Source organism: Corvus brachyrhynchos, unplaced genomic scaffold (genome assembly GCF_000691975.1).
Source record: "Corvus brachyrhynchos isolate BGI_N302 unplaced genomic scaffold, ASM69197v1 scaffold90, whole genome shotgun sequence".
Classification (NCBI taxonomy): domain Eukaryota; kingdom Metazoa; phylum Chordata; class Aves; order Passeriformes; family Corvidae; genus Corvus; species Corvus brachyrhynchos.
The window spans coordinates 490,353-509,268 of NW_008236932.1; positions in this window are offsets into that span (position 1 = coordinate 490,353).

Consider the following 18,916-nt stretch of genomic DNA (forward strand, 5'->3'; position numbering starts at 1 on the left):
ATTCCTGCTAAATTTCAATGTGTTTTTTGAACTATCAATATTTAATTAACCAGCAATCAAGACACCTTTTAAAATGCAAATTAAATACTTACTTGAGATCTACTCTGGAGCTGGAAAATGGATTGTAGGATTTTAAAGGGATGTGCATCTCTCACCTGATTTTTGAGGCATTGGATGTACAGCACATAAAAGTACCGTTTCAGCTATCAGTGTTAGATGCTGAAATATAGACCTGTTGATACTCTATTAGCTTTTGCATCTTTTGGAAGGTTATTCTCCTGCCTTTCAGAGTACCTGTTCCTAAGGGTTCAGACTTCCAAAAGTATCTTTAGCATCCATGCAGTCATTTTTTCAAACTTTGTATAGCATAGATATGTTTCTTAAACAAAACCAAAAGTATTTCAAGCAAAACCACCTACATGAATTTAATAATGAAAACTTTATTTCCAGGGAAAAACTGCAAAGGCTTTTTGCTTCTGTATTGACCTTTACTTTTAAGATGTTTAACCATGAGGACTGCTGTACTTGACATTATTCAATGCTCATCCAATTAAGCTGACAATTTGTTCACTTGAACTTAGAGCTGTACTGTCTCCAAAACTGTGTTAACCACACTGTAGTATTTACTTGCATTTGGATTGGGGTCTAAAGTCATGGAATTTTTAAGACCCACTCCTAATAAATGTTTCATTCATATTTAGAGTTACAGTGACACAAAAATTACTTTGCCTAAATACTATAAATGGAACTTTATGTTCATTCAGCAGCTTCTAAGTCGTTGAATCTCAGAGTTTGCCAAAAGATTCAAAACTGGATCATCATCAGTAGAATTTTCTTTTACTTTACTATTATGAGGTCATAAGCTTGGATATAATCTTATGGTTTAAAATGATGGCTTGTTATTTGAATGATAGGTGTAGAATATTTGAAATAACGTGGCAATATCATTTTATTAACTAATTTGAAGTATGCTTGCTTGTATCTGTTACCAGATACAAAAATATGTTCCGTTTTTAGCTAGGAATTAAACTCCAGAGCCTAAGAATCTCTTTTGCTGCTTCTCTGATTGAGCACAGTTACCAAAACACTGAAAAGAATGCTATTAGTGTATTTGTACTCTGTAAGAGACAACAATTCACAAACAGGGATATATCTGAAATTTAAAGAGATGAAGTAAGTTAGAAGATCAAAGGATGAGGTTAAAGAAAAGCACTCAGAAGTGGATCCCACTGAGATTGGAGCTAATAGAGAGAGTAAGACCAAGACTTTTTGCTGCCAAAAAGTCACTACTATAATAGAAAGAAAATCTGTATCTTTAAAGTGAAATAGTTGTGTTTTATTTGCTTGTCTTTTTACTTCAACCACTAAACCACAGGCATTTCTAATAGAAAGGGTAAGTTTTGATACTCCATAGACTAGAATAGTTCTCAAAATTCCACCAGTTCTGTCTTTGTACAGTTAAAATTTTTATGTTTAAGCACTGATTCAATTTTTAAAAAATAAAACTTGTTAGATAAAATAGGTTACTTGGGAAACTTATTTTCTTTGGATATATTTTTATTGAGTATAGGAATTTATAGCTCAATTAGTTACTTCAAGAGGTACCAAAAATGTTGCTCCTCTTCAAAGAACAACAACAAAAAAATTACAAAGTACCATGTATCTTGGAACTACTAATGAATGAATACAATAGCAATTAGAAATTTGGCAACGTCTAGTGTAGGGTGTTTTGTTCAGGAAAAACAATCTAATGCAGCTGTCATATGTAGGATTTACATTGTTTCATAACTAGAATGATCCAAACAATTATCTTAATTTTCTAGATGCCACTTAATTGGGAAATTTTTAAAAACTGACAAGAAATAGCTAGCTGATCATCTGTGATTCTCCTAGGACCAGACCATGACAATTATTTGCAATATGGAAACAGCAGAAGTAGCCTGTATTTTACACATCTGTTTGCGGGTGGCATATATTTTCTGAGGTATTTTTTGTTCTTTATTTATTTGTTTTGTTTTGTTTATTTCACCTTATCTCCCTCTAATTGTTGTAACATTGAGAGACCTAGTCATTGTGGTCATCCCTCTTTCTTCAAGTCATCTGGTTCAGATTTGCGACTTGCCAGCATTTGAGCTCCATGATTACAGTCCTCCATCTGCACACAGCTAAAATACACTATCATTTGCATGGCAACTTGTGGTACAAAGAGAACCAAAACCAAACAGACAAAAGATCTCCCACCAATCTGCCATATTCTGCTGTCTGTGCTACACTGTTTAGGAGCTGTACCATTAAGTTCCCCACAGAGATATGTTCAAGTCTCCAGGGCAGAAGGAATATGCTTAGCCCTCAGGTGGAAGCAGTTTTTATCTTTTCAGCTCCTGTGGAATTTTCATGGAATTTTGTTAAATCCTCTATGAGTTCACATTTCTCCACTGCCCCTCACTGCAGCGCAAGTTTCTGATAGTGGTAAACTGCAACACAGTGACCATTTTCTTTCCTCTGCCTGTTACCCTTTGAAAATCATCCAGCTGCTACCTTAAGTAAACCTTTAAATATTTTCAAGGCCTAACCCTATAATTCTTCATGGTGACAGATAATAAAATTACCCTCTCACCCATTGATCAGGTTTGCCTTTTGAGTGGTATTTAGGCTTAAAACCCTTTCCAGGTCCTACATCCTCACATAGCTAAATCATTCTGATTCTGTTGGCCATATCTGGAACAGCACCTTTCCTTTCCCTTGCCCAGACATAAAACTTGACGGAGCTCACAGCTTATTTTTTTCTTGATCCTTTACTCTGGGGGAGACAAATACAAGCATTCTGTGCTCTGCTGTGCTGCGTAGAAGATAAGATGCTTTAAATCCCCCTCGGATATTTTAGAGACAAGCTTCATGCTATACATAATCTTTTTCTTCATATCAGTCTACTTTTCCCCAGGTGTTAGTTTTTCAGAGTCACCTCCATTCTTTTTTGCAAATAACTCATCATTCCTGGGAGGTACTCCCTGCAATCTGTAATGATTCTTCAGTATCTTTTGTTAGGTCCAGGTCTTCTGCAGTGCTTATGAAAGGCACAGTGTTGAGTCTACTGTCTGTTACACTGAAATATATTATTTTCTTGCTGCTAGTGCTTTCAGATCAGACTATATCTACCTGTTATCCCTTATTTCACACTTGAATTGTCATCTCTGTAGGAAAAGATCCATGATTATTTCTTTTTTTCACCGTAGTCTAACTCTGTTCCCCACTTATTATGGTTAGCATAATTATTATGAATAAGAATTTGCACTCTATTGACTTAAAAGTGCCTTAAGATGACTGAGATTGTTTCCATTGGTTAAAAAAATATTTTTTTCTTGCACAATTCTGTGTAAGAAACTTGTAAGACACAGTCATTTAGGGAATGAGAGGCATATATGGTGTTACATATTAGCCTGTAGGCTCTTACATCAAAATAGAGCAGGCACTGGGAGGAAATGTGTGCCAAGCCACTCGGTTAATAGGTTGGCTTCTGCAGCCTGAACAGCCCATTTTGGAGCACAGAGCCACAGACAGTCAGGTAACTTCAGCTCTAGCATCATATGCAGTCTTTTTGAAAGCATCTGTCTGATAGCAGTGTAGCACCGAGTTGTGATGCAGCATAACTGGAGCCACAGTGAGAACCTTCTGGTCTCTTGGCATTGTGAGATCGTATTAACTAATTCTATCATCTCACAGCAGCTGCCTGTTGAGGCACCCATTGGCAGTCTTTGTAACCGTGCACATTCTTTTATCCTGCAGCTGAGACTGACAGAAGTAGGTGTCCTATTTTTCTTGGGGTTTTTAAAAATAATTTTTTCTTTTTAATCCTTAGCAACTGTCTGGTCACCACATTCTTCATCTATTTATGCCCTGGGAAACAAATTTTATGTTAAAAGAATTTTTCATTTTTTTTAAATTTGGGAAAATCTAGTGTTTTCGTTGTCAAAGGTGTTTTTTTTTCTGTTTGTGTTATTTCCTCTGGCTCTGAGCTCTGAGTTGAAGAACAGAGATTTTCTCTCTTCCATTTCCAATATTTTTCAGAAGTAGTGTTTTAATTGAGGGTATTTCTCATCTCTACTCTTTTGTCAAAACTTCCTTATATTTTATTTATTTACAGTATTTCTGTGTACAAAGCCTCCGAGTTGAATAAGAGTCTTTTTCCATCTTCCTTATGCTGTTTTTTAAAATCAATGAGATGTAACAGAGGGTTTTGTGTTTTGATTTTTTTTCATAAATTTATCTTTTTGTTTAACCTATTTCTTAATAATTTTCTAAAATTAAGTTTATACACTTTTTTTTTCTTTTCATATTCATTATTATGGTGTCCAATAATATAAAACCCCAGCATTATACATTTCTTAAGAAAACAGTTATTTCTCAAGCAGTCCAGAAAGAAGCTGGGAAAGATTTTGGACTGTAGGAGTTGATATTATAAAGACAGGTGCAAAGCTAAATATTAAACACAGAAAAAAAGTGAGGCAGAAAATACCAAATTCTCAGAGTGGAATCCAGAAGACATAAGTGAAGTAAAGGAGAAGTAAAGCAAAACAGTCCTCCATTCAGGACATAGTACTGTGGCAAAGTGTGCATGACTTCCTGGTAGTTTTCCTCTGAGAGATTCACAGATCTTTTTTGTAAAAATAAAAATGTTTGTGAACTACCCTTGAATTTTGTTATGGAAGTACTCTCTATGCACATTACTACCAAAGACATCTCTTAGATGTTCAGATGCCTGTGTCTGTGCTATCAAGAGTTATGGCCTTGTGGGTCTCAGGGTATGGTGGAGAATGGCCTCCTGTTCTCTTTGCACCACGATGAAAATCATGACACAACGTAAGTAGTTTGTGTTGTGTCTGTGCTTAAAAGGAGCTGTGAGTGGGACATGAGGGTGGAGAGGGGGTTGGATATTCCCTGGTTAGCCCAACAGTAACTCCCAATCCAACTCCCAATCACCACTGGTATCATCACCACATTTTAAAATACTTTCTACTTTATCAAGATATTTTGGCTTATGATTTTCCTTAAGATTGGGACTTTCCTGTAAATCTCCTGCTAATATCTTCCATCTGTCTTTGATGGAACACCTAGGAAAATTTGATGACAAGAAATCATAGGGAATACACATCACAGTGTATTTTACCTGCTCTTTCCATCTTCCAATTGCACTGACGCTGCTGATACTTCGAGGTTGGGGTTGCATTTCTATTTTAGACATTGGAAAAATGTATAGTAGGGATGCTCTTGTTTTCAGAAATATATGTTCAGACAACATAGCTATTTAAAAATGTCGGCGGTCTAATACTAACAGGGAGAAGACATCTGCTACTTCCAGGAAACAGTAAGTAACGCCTTGGTAAGTCTTGTTCCTTTTGATATGAGCACAAGCTTTTACATAATTTGTTTTATTATTCAACTAAAAATTTCCCTCCTCTCATTTTCATGTAAGAATATGTGTAGATAAATGCACAGTTAAATATGGTAAGGTTATGTATTTTGGTAAGAATTGCACTCGTTAAAAAAATCTATAAGTAGTGTCTCTGTCATACTGGACCACAAGGCTTCTTACAGAAAAAAGATGTAGAAAATACACAAAAGCAGACATTACTGTAAAGAAAACATAGGTCAGTGACATTTGGATGACCTTGAATTGTCAATCAGGGAAGAAGCAGAATTTAAATGACATTGTTTCTTTTGTAGCCTGGCTAATACCTGTTAGCGACAGTTGGCACAGCAAGTCAGTCTGGTTCATGTTAGCAATCATAGCTAAATAAAAATGTGATAAAATATGTGAAATATGAAAACAGAAAAAGAGTAAACTTCACAAAATTCTGTAGAGATCCTGACCTCTATTGTGATTCAGCTAAACAAAGTAGAAAGCCAAATTGACTTCATATACTGAGGAGTTATTCCCTGTTCAGTAGCATGCCCTAATTTAGCTTCAGTTTTAATGCAGGTAGGTTTCATGTGGAGATCTTCAGCTCATATTTATTATATATGTATGCTTACCCATGAGTGATGAAAAATTGAAAAACAATTGAGTTATCCTAGATTTTCCGTAGAAAGCTCTATTTCCATCTCAATCAACAGCAGGTTTATTGCACAAAGGAGTCCCTTGAAGAACTGGTATTCTTCAAAATATAAATCCAGCCCTGTCCCCTCATCCTGTTTCCATCCTCCAAAAAAAGAGCCTCTGTGAAGAATTTCTGTTGCTGAAAGTCTTGGGCTTGGTGAAACACTTCTTGCAATTACCTATTTGTTAAAAGTTTTGGGATTTTTCAGTGTTTAGATGTCTAATTTGACATATAATACAGTTTGCCTGTCCTGCCTTGTTTTTTTTTTTCTTTCTTACAGATAAGTAAAACACATGCATATGGAACTGTGCACGTGAAGTCCAGCAATGTTTTAAATCTTATTCTAACACTGTATTAGGGATGGATAAATTGGAGCAGATAAAATGCTGACAGACCTGCAGTTGAACACCTTTTCCAATGTTCGAACAACCATTTTGCTAGAATCCATTTTATTCCTTAGAAGCATCACTCCTTTTTATGCCAAAACTCAAAATGGGATTATTTTATTACGCTGTGTGCTGGTTTTGGCTGGGGTTGAGTTAATTCTGTTTGCAGTGGCTAGTCTGGGCCTGTGTCTTGGATTTGTCTGGAACAGAGAGTTGATAACACAGAGATGTTTTGCTATTGCTGAGCAGGGCTTACACAGAGCCAAGGCCTTTTCTGCTGTCCCTGCTGCTACCCTGGCAAGGCAGTTGGCAGTACATGGGAGGTTGGGAGGAGACACAGCCAGGACAGGTGACCCCAACTGACCCAAGGGACATTCCAGACCATGTGACATCATTCCCATAAAGTGGGGGGACATTTAGAGTGATGGTTCTTGTCTTCCCAATTCACTGCTATGTCTGATGGGGCCCTGCTCTCCTGGAGGTGGTTGAACCCATGGGAAGCAGTAAATTATTTTTTTGTTTTGTTTTGCTATTGTGCACAGATTTTGCTTTCCTTATTAAACCGTTCCTGTCCACACCCACGAGTTTGACTTTGATTCTCCTCCCCATTCCGCTAGTTTGTGGGGGAAGGGGAGGGTTGGGTGAGTGGCTACATGGTGCTTAATTTCTAGCTGGGCTTAAACTTCAACAGCAGGAAGACAGCTCCTTCCTAAGTGAACCACTTCTAAGTATTTTCCTGTGAAAACACTAAGCACTTTAGTGGAAATTTTTAAGCTTTTGGTAACATTCACCAAACAGGTACCTGTGGATCTCCCTTGGCTCCTTTCTGTCCTTTACTACTTGGTGGATGAGCCAGGTTCCCCAGAAATATTTTGGACTGTTATGACCAGCTAGTCACATGGGATTCGTACCATGTGCGTGATGCGGATCTAGCCGGTATTTTGTTTAGTCTAGCTTATGTGTCTTTTCTCTTTCCCATGCATCTGTCTGTTTGTTGCTCTACTTCAGCTTCTTTCCTGGCTCTGGTTCTTGTTTCTGAACTCTGATGTGCTATCTGACCCCCTGTGTGAATTGGCCTGGCTGCAGGCTATTAATTTTGAATGTGGACTTGCTGTGGCTTAAACTCAATGGTTTCCTTTCCTATCCCCTTGGATAACCATTTTTCTTCTTCTTGTTGTTATTGGTGCATCAATGTATTCTGGCGTGCTGTTGTACCCTGAGCTAACTAATTTCTAGAAATGTTGGTCCATGGCCTGGGTGGGATTCCCTGGTGAACATTCGCCCTTAAATTTAAGCAAGAAATAGCTGTCAGATGGTAACTCATAAAAAATAAAGAAAATGAAATGCATGCAGGAGAACATCTGTTCTAAAAAAAGTGACTTAAAACTATCATACAGCACAGTAGGAAGAACATCTGTTCATTGCTCAACAGAATCTAGTAATAAATGTGAAAACAGAATAGAGCAGAGGTAGAAAAAGGCTGATGTATGCTAGATGCCAGTCAAAGAGCTTTTGCGTGACGCACCTCTAGTGTTACCTTCCTATAGCCTGGAGGCATGGAGTCAGAGGAGAGCACTGCTATGAGGAAAGCAGAATGTTCTATTCAACAGAAGAGGCAGTTTACTGCTTGTTTTTTGGAGGACAAGAAAAACACGTTGCAATCTTTTGGAGTAAGAATGAGTTACAACAACAACAACAGTGACCACAACAACAACAAAGCTATACATGCAGCAGCATATCCAGTAAAGAGATAGCAAAACGATTTTATCTTCAGTAAGACTTAAGAGTCTTATTGCTAATCTTAACAGTTCAAAGAGTGTGCACATGACAAATAGGGTATGTTAAAGAAACTGTTTTGTTACAGTGGCAACATTTCCTAAAAGCCATTATTTATTTTATACAACCAATGTCCCCTAATGGCATGTAACTTAAAACTGAATATGGCTGCAAGTAAAATGTAGATTTAGATGAACACATCAGAAAGTATACCCACAAAAACATACTCAAATTAAAAATAAGCCCAAGAAAATTCTTGTTTTCCTCACAGATAGATTAACAGCAATGGTAGTCATATGTCTATTATCCAGTCATTTGATCCATCCAGTTTATGACAATGTAAAACAAATGCCCATTTTATCATATGGGATTTCTCTTCCACCAGGATGTAGTAATAAGAAAGATTGGGTTGGAAAAAAAGAGAAGGATTTGTTATGGTTTTAGATGTAGACCAAATCAAGTAAAGGAGCAACCCTGTCTCTTGTGAGCTTTAGGTGTAATCTTATATTCCCCTATTTCTGTAATAAATGTGTAGTTCTATGGAACTATTTCAATTTATAAAATGCATTCCTTCCATTTTTTAAGTTTATTCATTTCTTCTTTTCTGAGTCTCAGTATAGATGTCTTCATCAGATGGAAAATACCATCTAAGGCAGTGGACAGAACCTTTTCATTTGAAATGCTGACTTTATTCATCTTTGCCATCTGCATGCAATCAAAAAGTTTTTGAATATAAAATTTAGGTCACTCTCAATATAGAGAGCTGAGGAATCAGCACTTTTCTTTTATATAATTATGCAGTGAGATTTGGACATTACTGAATAAAACTTCAGAACTTAATTCAATAATATTTAATCTTATGATAGTGCCTGTCCTATAAAAGCAACATTTTTTCAGTCTATGTTTGTGATTTTTGTTGCACCATCTAAGAGATATTATGGGGTAAGTCGAGTCCAGGCATGTCTCTTGTGGCCTTTTCCCTTGCTGAGGAGCCCAAACACGAAGTTGTGTCAGACTGGATAAAGAGACCTGGGAATCACCAAATCAAATAAAGACTTTGGAACCACTGGAGCCAATATTCTGGATCTTTACCTAGAACTAATTATAACTCAATTTTATTTTAAAAACTCGAATAAAATAGACCACTGATTTTTTATTAGCTCAGGCTATTTAAGCTAATGAAAATATAGCCTTCCAAGCCATCAATAGCAGCGTGCTCAGTCAGGCGTTGTACAGGATCAAACAAAATACTTCTTCCTCCATCACCAGATTTTTGCAAAACAGCTGGTTTTGGCAAAATCTTCTGGGGTGGTTTTTTTTAGTCGCTGGTATCACCATGATGTTTTAATCTACTTAGCCATCATATCAAAAATAAAGAAGAAAGCCAACACAGATTGGTGTAAAGTGTACCTAGAATTTTTAAAAATTTTTAAAAGGAGGGCTAATGAAGAGAAAGATTACTTGGGAAAGGAATATCTAAGAATTTAAAACCAAAACCCATGAAAACAAAAAAGCCCTAAACAATCTGGATGCTCTATGCAGTGTGAAATGAAAAGAATTTCAAGCAACAGGAGTCAGAAAAGAAGGCCAGTCCTATGAAAAGGTGGTATGTTAAGGATGCCTTTCTGATATTGTAGTTAATGAAAGGTCAGAGTGAGGTATCTAAAAGGTCTGAGGAAATATCTTCTTTTTTTTGAAATACACTAGAAAATATCTGTTAAGGATCATCTGGGTACCCTAGCTTTTGTCTCAGTGTAGTGAGATGGAATAGACAATCTTACACAATTCTTCATCTCCCAGCTCTGTATTCTTGTGAGTTATTAACTACATTGCATCTATATTCTTGATAGCCTATCCCCTAAAAGAAGTCAATATTCTTATATCATAAAGAAAGCTTGTTGAAGCTTTTTTAAAAAAATTATTTTTATTATTTTCGACGCGTGCAAAAAAAATTTATGCCTACAGAAATGATTTAATTATTATGATTATAAAAACAATAAAGATTGCTTTGAGCAATCTTATTTTACCATATTTTCTTCTACATTGTGTTCTTTAACAAGATGTATAAGACTTACGATAATAATAGTTTTAAGTTTGAAATGTTGTAAAACCAAAAACAGAGTGTATGACAAGCACTGAAGGAAGAGTGGTCTGTTAGAATGCATGTGATATAGACCATCAAACTTATCATCAAGTACACATACATTGTGGATTACTTTTCCTGGTATAGGTTTTTAATCTAAAGAAGTAAGTAAGAAATAAATAGACTCTGACAACAAGTTCAGATAATGTGCAGAGTAATGAACTTGGCTATTAAGGATGCATCACAGGAATTGGATCAGTGCACTATATATAGGCATATTTCTAACAGTGATGCTGAGGTTTTCACTTTCTGTCCTCAAAGAAGCAGCATTCAGCACAGGTGGTCAATTCCTTGTCACCCCAAATTCCAGCAGATCTTGGCATGTGAAGTTCAGATTTCTAATTAAATAAGGAGAATATTCTAAGTCAGGTTGTCTTTGGATAAATTTTGAAAGTAAGCACACATAGATTTTCTTTCCTTTTAGGAAGTTGCTGCCTTCAGCTCCTACTGACAAATCAAAAATTGCACTCCAAGTATTAAGCAATTTCTCTTTATGTCACTTCTATTTTCTAAAGGAGTCCTCTTTTGTTTACTGTTATTTCACATAAATATTTTTGAATGTTTTCTATCTCCATACATGCAATGAAACCTTCTTATTTTATGGTAAGTAAAGCTGCCTTTGAGAAACACAGAACATTTTTTTCTTGAAGTTACCATTATATTGGAGAAGCTTTAGCTTTAATGTACTAGCATCATTTTCATCAGAAATATCAAAGTAAAATTTATTCCTGGTAGAAAAAGAGGATTTTTTTTTTCTAATATAAATTAGAATATACAAAAAAACTCAGCTATGCATCTTTTATTCAGGTGATTATTTAAAGTCTGGGAATAATGAGAAGTGTAATTATAATAAAAAAATAGATATTTTCCACTCATGTATTCTTTTCTAAGACAACCCAAATATAATTAATTTCATGTTTAGAAGACACTAAACACTCCCATAGTAAGCAAGTCAGTGCTTCTAAGTAAATATTGGAGTTTGATATGAGTTGCTATAAAGCTAAGGAATCTACTGAATTTAATAAAAGCAAGGGCATTTCTGAGGTATTAGCAGGAAGGAAGAATGTGATAAAGCATTTTTCCTCAAGAGATAAGTATTTGATATGCTTGGTTATACAAGTAGGGATTTCAGGTCTTAACTGGAGATTTGTACTAATCACACTGAATTACTCTGTAAAACAGAAGTGAAAGCATTATCTGAACAAATTAGGGCAATCTCTCAAGAGAAAATCGTGTTAAGAAGTCTTTCATTGTGGGAGAGTTTTTGTTTTTTTTCTTTTCACTCAGCCTTTTACATAATCCACAAAAAAATCTATAAAACTCAAAGCTTTAAGAAAAGCTGTGATGTAAGAAAATCTCTAAAATTCATATGCGCAGGCCTGGTGCTAACAAAAGTTTAGCAACATCAAGCATAACAGAGAAAATGGACATAGAAATTGATGTGAAATTTATAGCTCATACCCAAGTTGTCATGTCTGTGCATTACTCATCATTGATATGATTCAGAATTCAACAAATTGTACTTCAAAGCTTATTTCCAAAATAAGATTTTTGAAGTTGCATGCATTTTGAGATTAAGGGAATTTTAGATTTCTGTTTGAATACTGTTTGCAGCAAAACAGGGGACTAGATAAATTTTCAATCAAAAAATCTGTCCATTCTAAAGTTTGCTTACTGCAGTAATATCTAGTAGAAGATATTGTACCTGTTAAAATTACATACATAGTGCTTTGATTACTTCAGGTAATTTTAGGGGTGGGAAACTTAAATGTGCCATAGATAGATTAAGTGCTATCCCAAACATAGGTAATAGAAGGATACTTAAATAGCCTCACTCAAGGATTGTCCTCTGATCACACCATCTTTTCACAGTGGTTTTAATGATTGCTCTCTAGTTGCCTCACAGCTGCAAACACATCCTGTCATGGTTTAAAACAGTGTGATTTAAACATCAGTATGAAAAATACTGACTTTTGAACACATCTATATTATAATATGCTAACAGGGCATTATCATAAGTAGAACTGGGCATTTATAACCGGGATTTACACAATAGACCATACTGAAATTTATAATCTTGGTGCTACTCCTTTTGATAAAATGGAACCAAATTGGTTTAAAACAAATGGAATCTGAATTAAGACATGTATTTCCATTTCTCTAAATTTATGGAAGCCAATTACCTTAAACTTAATACAATTTGGAAGGGCACTTGAATGAATCATGGGTAAGTGCTTTGGTGTTGTTCCAAGTGCCAACAGCAGATAGCAAAAGATGCTATAACTTTTTTCAGAAAAGGACTGCTCAGTGGAGCTGTTATACTTGCAACGCATCCCCTATTGCAAGGCTGCTTATGCAAGGTTAGCATCAACTTCTAAGTGACTATAAGGACCCCAAAAAATCCCCACCTGTGTCTTTGGATATAAGAATACAGATAAGTTTCAGAAATTAAGAGAGAAATCCTCATCTTTCACAAACTGTGGACTAAACTTATATTTGACACCCCTTTTTTTGATGTGCTCTATTCACCTTATCTTGAACATAATTGGAATGTGTCTCTGTCAGAAACACTGACTTTTGTAGATTTATTTCCATATAATTCCCTTGACACACTTCCTGTTTGTACTTTTTTATGTTTTCTATACCTTACAGGTGGCCCATGTGCCTGTATGTTCTTATACAGCTGAAAAATATGTTTCTGGAAAAATATGAGCTAAGAACAACTGACAGAAGTATGGTAAAGCACCACGCTTGCCTGGATACTAGCTGAGGATTAGTAGTGGTTGCTCCTCTATGAATTTGTCTGTTGAACTCTGTGGCAGTAAGGAAGGAAAAGCATGAAAGTGAAATGAATCTTGCTGGCACAGACTTCACTTTCAGTAATTGGTGCTGAAGGGAGGACTAGAGAATCTTGAACCTTGAGGTAGAAATAGGTGAACTGTCTTCTCTAAGAAGCTTCTGTAAGACTAGCCAGCGGGATTGCAAAGAGGTGGAGACAAGCACCTGAAATGGGTGTTACCGAGATTTCTTTATATATTGTAGAAAGAGAAGTTCTTATGTTGAATCTGACAGAGGTGAAAAATAAAACTGGAATCTGGGAAAGGGTGACTGTCAGTTGGCAATGTAAAAGTTGCTTTAGTTAATATGTAGGATCTGTCTGTTTTGTAGGTTTCACATGAAGGATTGAATTTCAAAGATGAAAGACTGTATTTGACTAATATTTAGACCTGTGTCCAGCAAAGGCCTATTTTTCTTCTCCAAGAGTACGAAAATTATTTTTTGAGCTATTTTTCACTGGTACAAATAAATTCCACAATAAATCAGTGATGCAGCAATGTTTTGGTATTTTTTTTTTTAGAAAGTAATTTGTGCCACAGGTGAACATATGGAAATGACTTATTTTGAGAATGTCTAACTGCATTTCTAAATGACATATATATTTTCTCAGATTAATTAACATTTTCTGCACAGTATATGTGAAGCATCCAAGCGTGATGATCTCACTTATTTCCTGTGCCCAGAGCATATGACAAGACAACTGGTAGTTATTAACCAGTGCAGAATGAAAGCATTCTTTTCACTACTGTTTCCCTGAAGAGGATTTTACTTAGTGTTATGTATAGTCTTCAGGTTTCATTGCTTTCTGTTTTCACCCTATTTGTTGTCTGGATTATAAGCAAGTGGGACCAACTGATCTTTACACTGAGTTACTGTTTTGAACCCAGGAGTTTGACCAAGTCTGTCTCATTGTCTGTGCTCCAGTTCTATTCTGTTATTTTAGAGAAAACAAATAGCTATTGTGACATTTTCTTACAAATACAGCTCCTCACAAGCAGTGAACCAGCCGCTGAATCTGTTCCATGCTTCTTAGACATGGAGAGTAAATATAAAGTGTCGTGAGCCTTGTTCAAATATCCAAGGCTCATTTTGCTCCCCATTATCACTCTTCGGGTATGGATGAACCTCTAAAACACTTTGTTTCAGAGCAGATACTGTATTTGAGACTCAAAATACCAGCCTCTGTCTCAGAGACTCATGAAGGCCCTAGATATAACCTGCAAGTGAGAGCTTTTTCTTATACCTTTATTGCAATTATCTAAGCAATGGAAGCATTTGCTCCCTGATCATTCCTGTCAGGTAGTGTAGTCTTTACTGTTTCAGACAAGGGATGAGAGGAATGCCATGGCCCATTATCTTTGTTAGCTTATGCTGTGGGGGTAGAATCATGTAGCTGTTCTTGTTCTTTGTCCCTGGTTTTGCCGGCTGATGCTGAATGAATTAGTAACTATGATTCCCAATGACTTGACATGCAAAGCTTGCTCAGGGATGCTGAAGAGCAGGATTTTTGTTTTCTTCTCTGTTTTTATTCAGTCTCAAAATCTAGTATTATATGTAGTATGATAAATACAGCAAGCTATGAAATTTTGGTGTTGAGAACTACTAAAAAGTCTGCTGCTGTTCACAATTACCCTCAAATGATTAGTACTTCATCTGATCAGTTACAATCAGACTTGTGCTATGCCCAAAAGGAGGGAACATAAGAAGCTGATCTTTTCATAACAGGTATGTCTGTAACCATGTTTGGAGAATAAGGACTGCATGCAAGAGTATCATCTGTCCTAAAGACAATGACTGATGACTGTTTTTAGTGTTTTTCTAACCTCTGGAGTTGACTGAGAAAAAATAATAGAGTCTTTTTTCCCCCTCTCTTCTCATACTCACAACATGCATTGGGAATATAAGGAAGATTCATGCAAATGAGATGAAGTTGACCTAAAGGCACTACTGTGATCAGAAACTATGACTCCCTGAAAAGACGTGTCATTAATTTTCCACGTGCGGTCCTTGGTATTTTAGAACAAACATATTCATGGGAAAAATACCTTGTTTTGACTCAATTAATCATCTGTGGTGCACAATGCAGCTGCATGCAGTGATACTGAAGATATTTTCCTTCTAAAAAAGTCAGAGAGAAGATGGCAATTCCTAGAGTTTTTTATTGACTTTTAAAAGCTTGATAGCAAAGTTATTTGGCCTCTCTGATGACCTGGTGATTCACCAGAGAACAGGCACAGCCAAAACAATGATAATAACAATACTAGCAAAGTTAGTAATCTCTTTCAAACACAGACATAGAACCCTGAACTATCATATCCAGGTTTCCCCACTTCCATGAGGACCAGCAACAACATGAAAGTATGCCCTTCTTTCTTTTGAATGTAAAGATGCATAAATGGAATACAAGCCTTTTCCTGTAAGTTGGCAATGTACACCATTAGTGCTACTACACTCAAGGGGAAAGAACAATTGAAGCTTATAATATAATCAGAGATATTTTTTCCTTACTAGCAGATGTCTTTATTAAGGAAATTACTAAGATAAAGGGAGAGGATGAAATATTTTCAATTAAGAAAATCAAAAAGATAGCTTTTCTATGATTCTCAGATAAAATATTTTAATAATTACTTTATAGACAATATCTAGATAGGATGATTTAAAAAACAACTTAAAATGTGTCATTAATTATACTAAATATTTACCTGTGGGGGAGAATCCACACTGCTCTAGGTAAAGTCCAGCTATAAACTGTATTTGACTATGTCCTGAAAATCTTGTAATTTGTGGATCCCATCCTCTTTTTATGTGCAGAAATAATATAGACATTAATGAACAAAAAACCTGCAAACTAGATTTGATGGAAAGAAAGATTAAAAGACTACAAGTGATTAAAAGATTAAAAGTGCATTACATTGTGTTCTTGCAGCTGTTGCATGTGCATTAGGATAGATTATAGAGAACTCTGGCGTACTGCTCATTTCTGCTTCAGACCTCTGTTGAGTAAATGAAGGAATAAACATGAGTGTGGTATATTAAAAAGGGCAGTTCAGTAAATTCTGTATCTTGGGGAATCCACCACCAATCCAGTATTCCATGGGTATGGGAGAGTGGTAACTAAAGATGGAAAAACTCAAAAGCAACAAGCAGGGAAGGCTAAGAACATGCCAAGTGACAACCCATTGCTACATACCAGAACACACAGTAAACAAAACCAGAAAAGCAGCAAAAGAAACAGAGTGTACTTCCCACGCTAATTCTCTCACTGTTGCTGCACACAGGAACCTCATCCCTATGTTCTGGCTGTATCCACAGGACACTCTCAGCTCTGTCTGCCTTCTCAGAGCCCTAGTGTTCTTGATGGCTCTTCTTCTGCATCAAACAGGTTGGCCCTGCCTGTGGGCAGTCAGTCACGTAAGCGTATGGTACATTGCACCGCAAAACTCTGAAGCAGGGAAGCAAGCCACCAGCTGGCATTAATCAGGGACCATTAGCTATAAACAAGCATGTCTCCCTTCATGGCTTCTAAATTTAGTTTCTCTCAATACTATTTCTTCTATGTTTCATTTAATTTCAGGCTGTGTGCAGGTATGCAATGAGGACTAGGGATTTCCTGGATCTAGGAATACAGTTTCAAAGTATTTCCTGTATGTTTTCTAGGGTTTATGTCTAGAAGTGGTATTTAGACATTATTAATTAACATTAATACAAAATATAAAACAGTAACTCTCCCACTCACAGCTTAGTAGCAAAATATCTTGTTCTGTATTATGATGCTTCCTATCTTGTACTGCCTCTTAACATTTTGTTGAGATCCTGCTGTTGAATAGCTTGCAGCTATTTGGAGTCCTGTGAACTCTGTCCCACAACTCTGTATTGCCAGCCAAGCCATATTAAGGCTATGGATAACTGTTGTTTGCAAAATATTCCCTACAATTAACTGGAATGGTTTTTGGTTATAATTGCCAGGTTTGGCCCAACTGAGTAAGTCTATTTACCAATCCTGACACTAAATCACTCATATGTAGGACCTCTTTCCAACCTGCAGCTGCAAACATTTTGTTCATCTGTCACATTTGCTACAGGAAGAACAGGCAATAGATGCATGTCCTAGCTGCTCTAGGGTGTCATTTCTCCTTCATCCTAAATAGCCTGAAATGCCAGTGTTGCTAATTTCCCACATGTTTAGTTTTAATCTGACAGCAGGTAGAAATGACTACCCATAAAATACACGCTAAGGATAGTTGCTGCATATTCCTGGGATTGTTAACTAAATTTTCTTGTTCTTCCAGTGGTCATTTCTGCTATTTGGGAAAACAATTAGTGTAAGCACAAATCTTGTTTTGTTCTACACTCTCTTGCTAATACCAGTTAATAATTGCTAGGAGGAGAGTCTCATTATTTCTTGGAAACTCAAGTTCTGAGATGGTATTAAGTCCTCCTTACATGAGTCACTGTGATCACTTTAGTATGTTGTGAATGTTCTAATTCACCCTAGAATTTTTCCACTCATATTTATCAAATCAAAGGTTCTTCTAATGTGTATCAGATCACTCGGAGATGACTTTATATCGACAGAAGATTATCTACATACTTTGTTGGAAAAAGATCTGAGGTAGTCAGAAAATAATGGGGACAGATGGGGACAAGTCAGTCCCCAAGTCAGATGGGGACATCTTCCTTGATAGCTACAGAAGGTTATCTGCAAACTTTTGTTTAAACCAAAATCAGTAGGAAAACAAGCATTTCATTTGGGGGGAATCTGTTGAAAATAAATGACAAAATTTGAACAACAAAACTATACAGAATTTTATAAAGAAATCTGGCATGACCAATAAAATATTCATCCACCCTCCTCTGCTGGCTTTGCAGTACACACTGGATCACTAATGGATGCCAATTTAAAGCCAGCTCACAAATCTCTACATAAGCTGCAGTGTGTGTTGTCTGTAGTATAAACATACTCTGAGAAGCTTTTAAAATCCTGTAGATAGTTAAATTACAAGTTGCCTTGTAGTAAATCTAGACTTTTTCTATATGTTGAACTCCGTAAGGGCCAGTAAACCAATTTAGGTATCTCATTTATGGTTAAAGGCTTAGATCTTGAGTTAATTTGCAATTATTTATATAGTGCCTATACGTCTGTTACTGAGTTCTATTTTAGGATATTATTATGCCATGGGTTTTTTCTACTTTTTAAAAGAATAATACATATCAGAAGCTGTAAGAGAACATAATGTGTGAGGTTTTATTTGTGTGTTTATTTTATTGAACAATACACACTAATGTTTCTTTAGAAAGGAGATCACGAGTTCTTCAGAGGACCCATTTATCTTTGATTTTGTCACTTTAATTCTCTGACAATAGCTGGTTCCTGGGCGAAAGCAAGAAACATAATTTTACTGTATTAGCAGACATTCTCCACTAAAAGCTTGCATTCTTGTTTTCCTGGTTTTGTTGCCTCTCAGCTGGAACTTTGACTCAATTATTGCTGCTTTGTTCTGTTAATGGAGCACTAAATTTGCTTATATAAATTACATTTTCCCAGCTGACAACTGCCCTTGAATAGGTGAATTTGTACAGTCTGTAAAGTAGACAAAGATGCCACAATACCCCAGACGAAGTAATCTCATTGCCAGTGCAGTAGGAAGATTTTGGGGTGGCTGGGGGGGGGGGGGGGC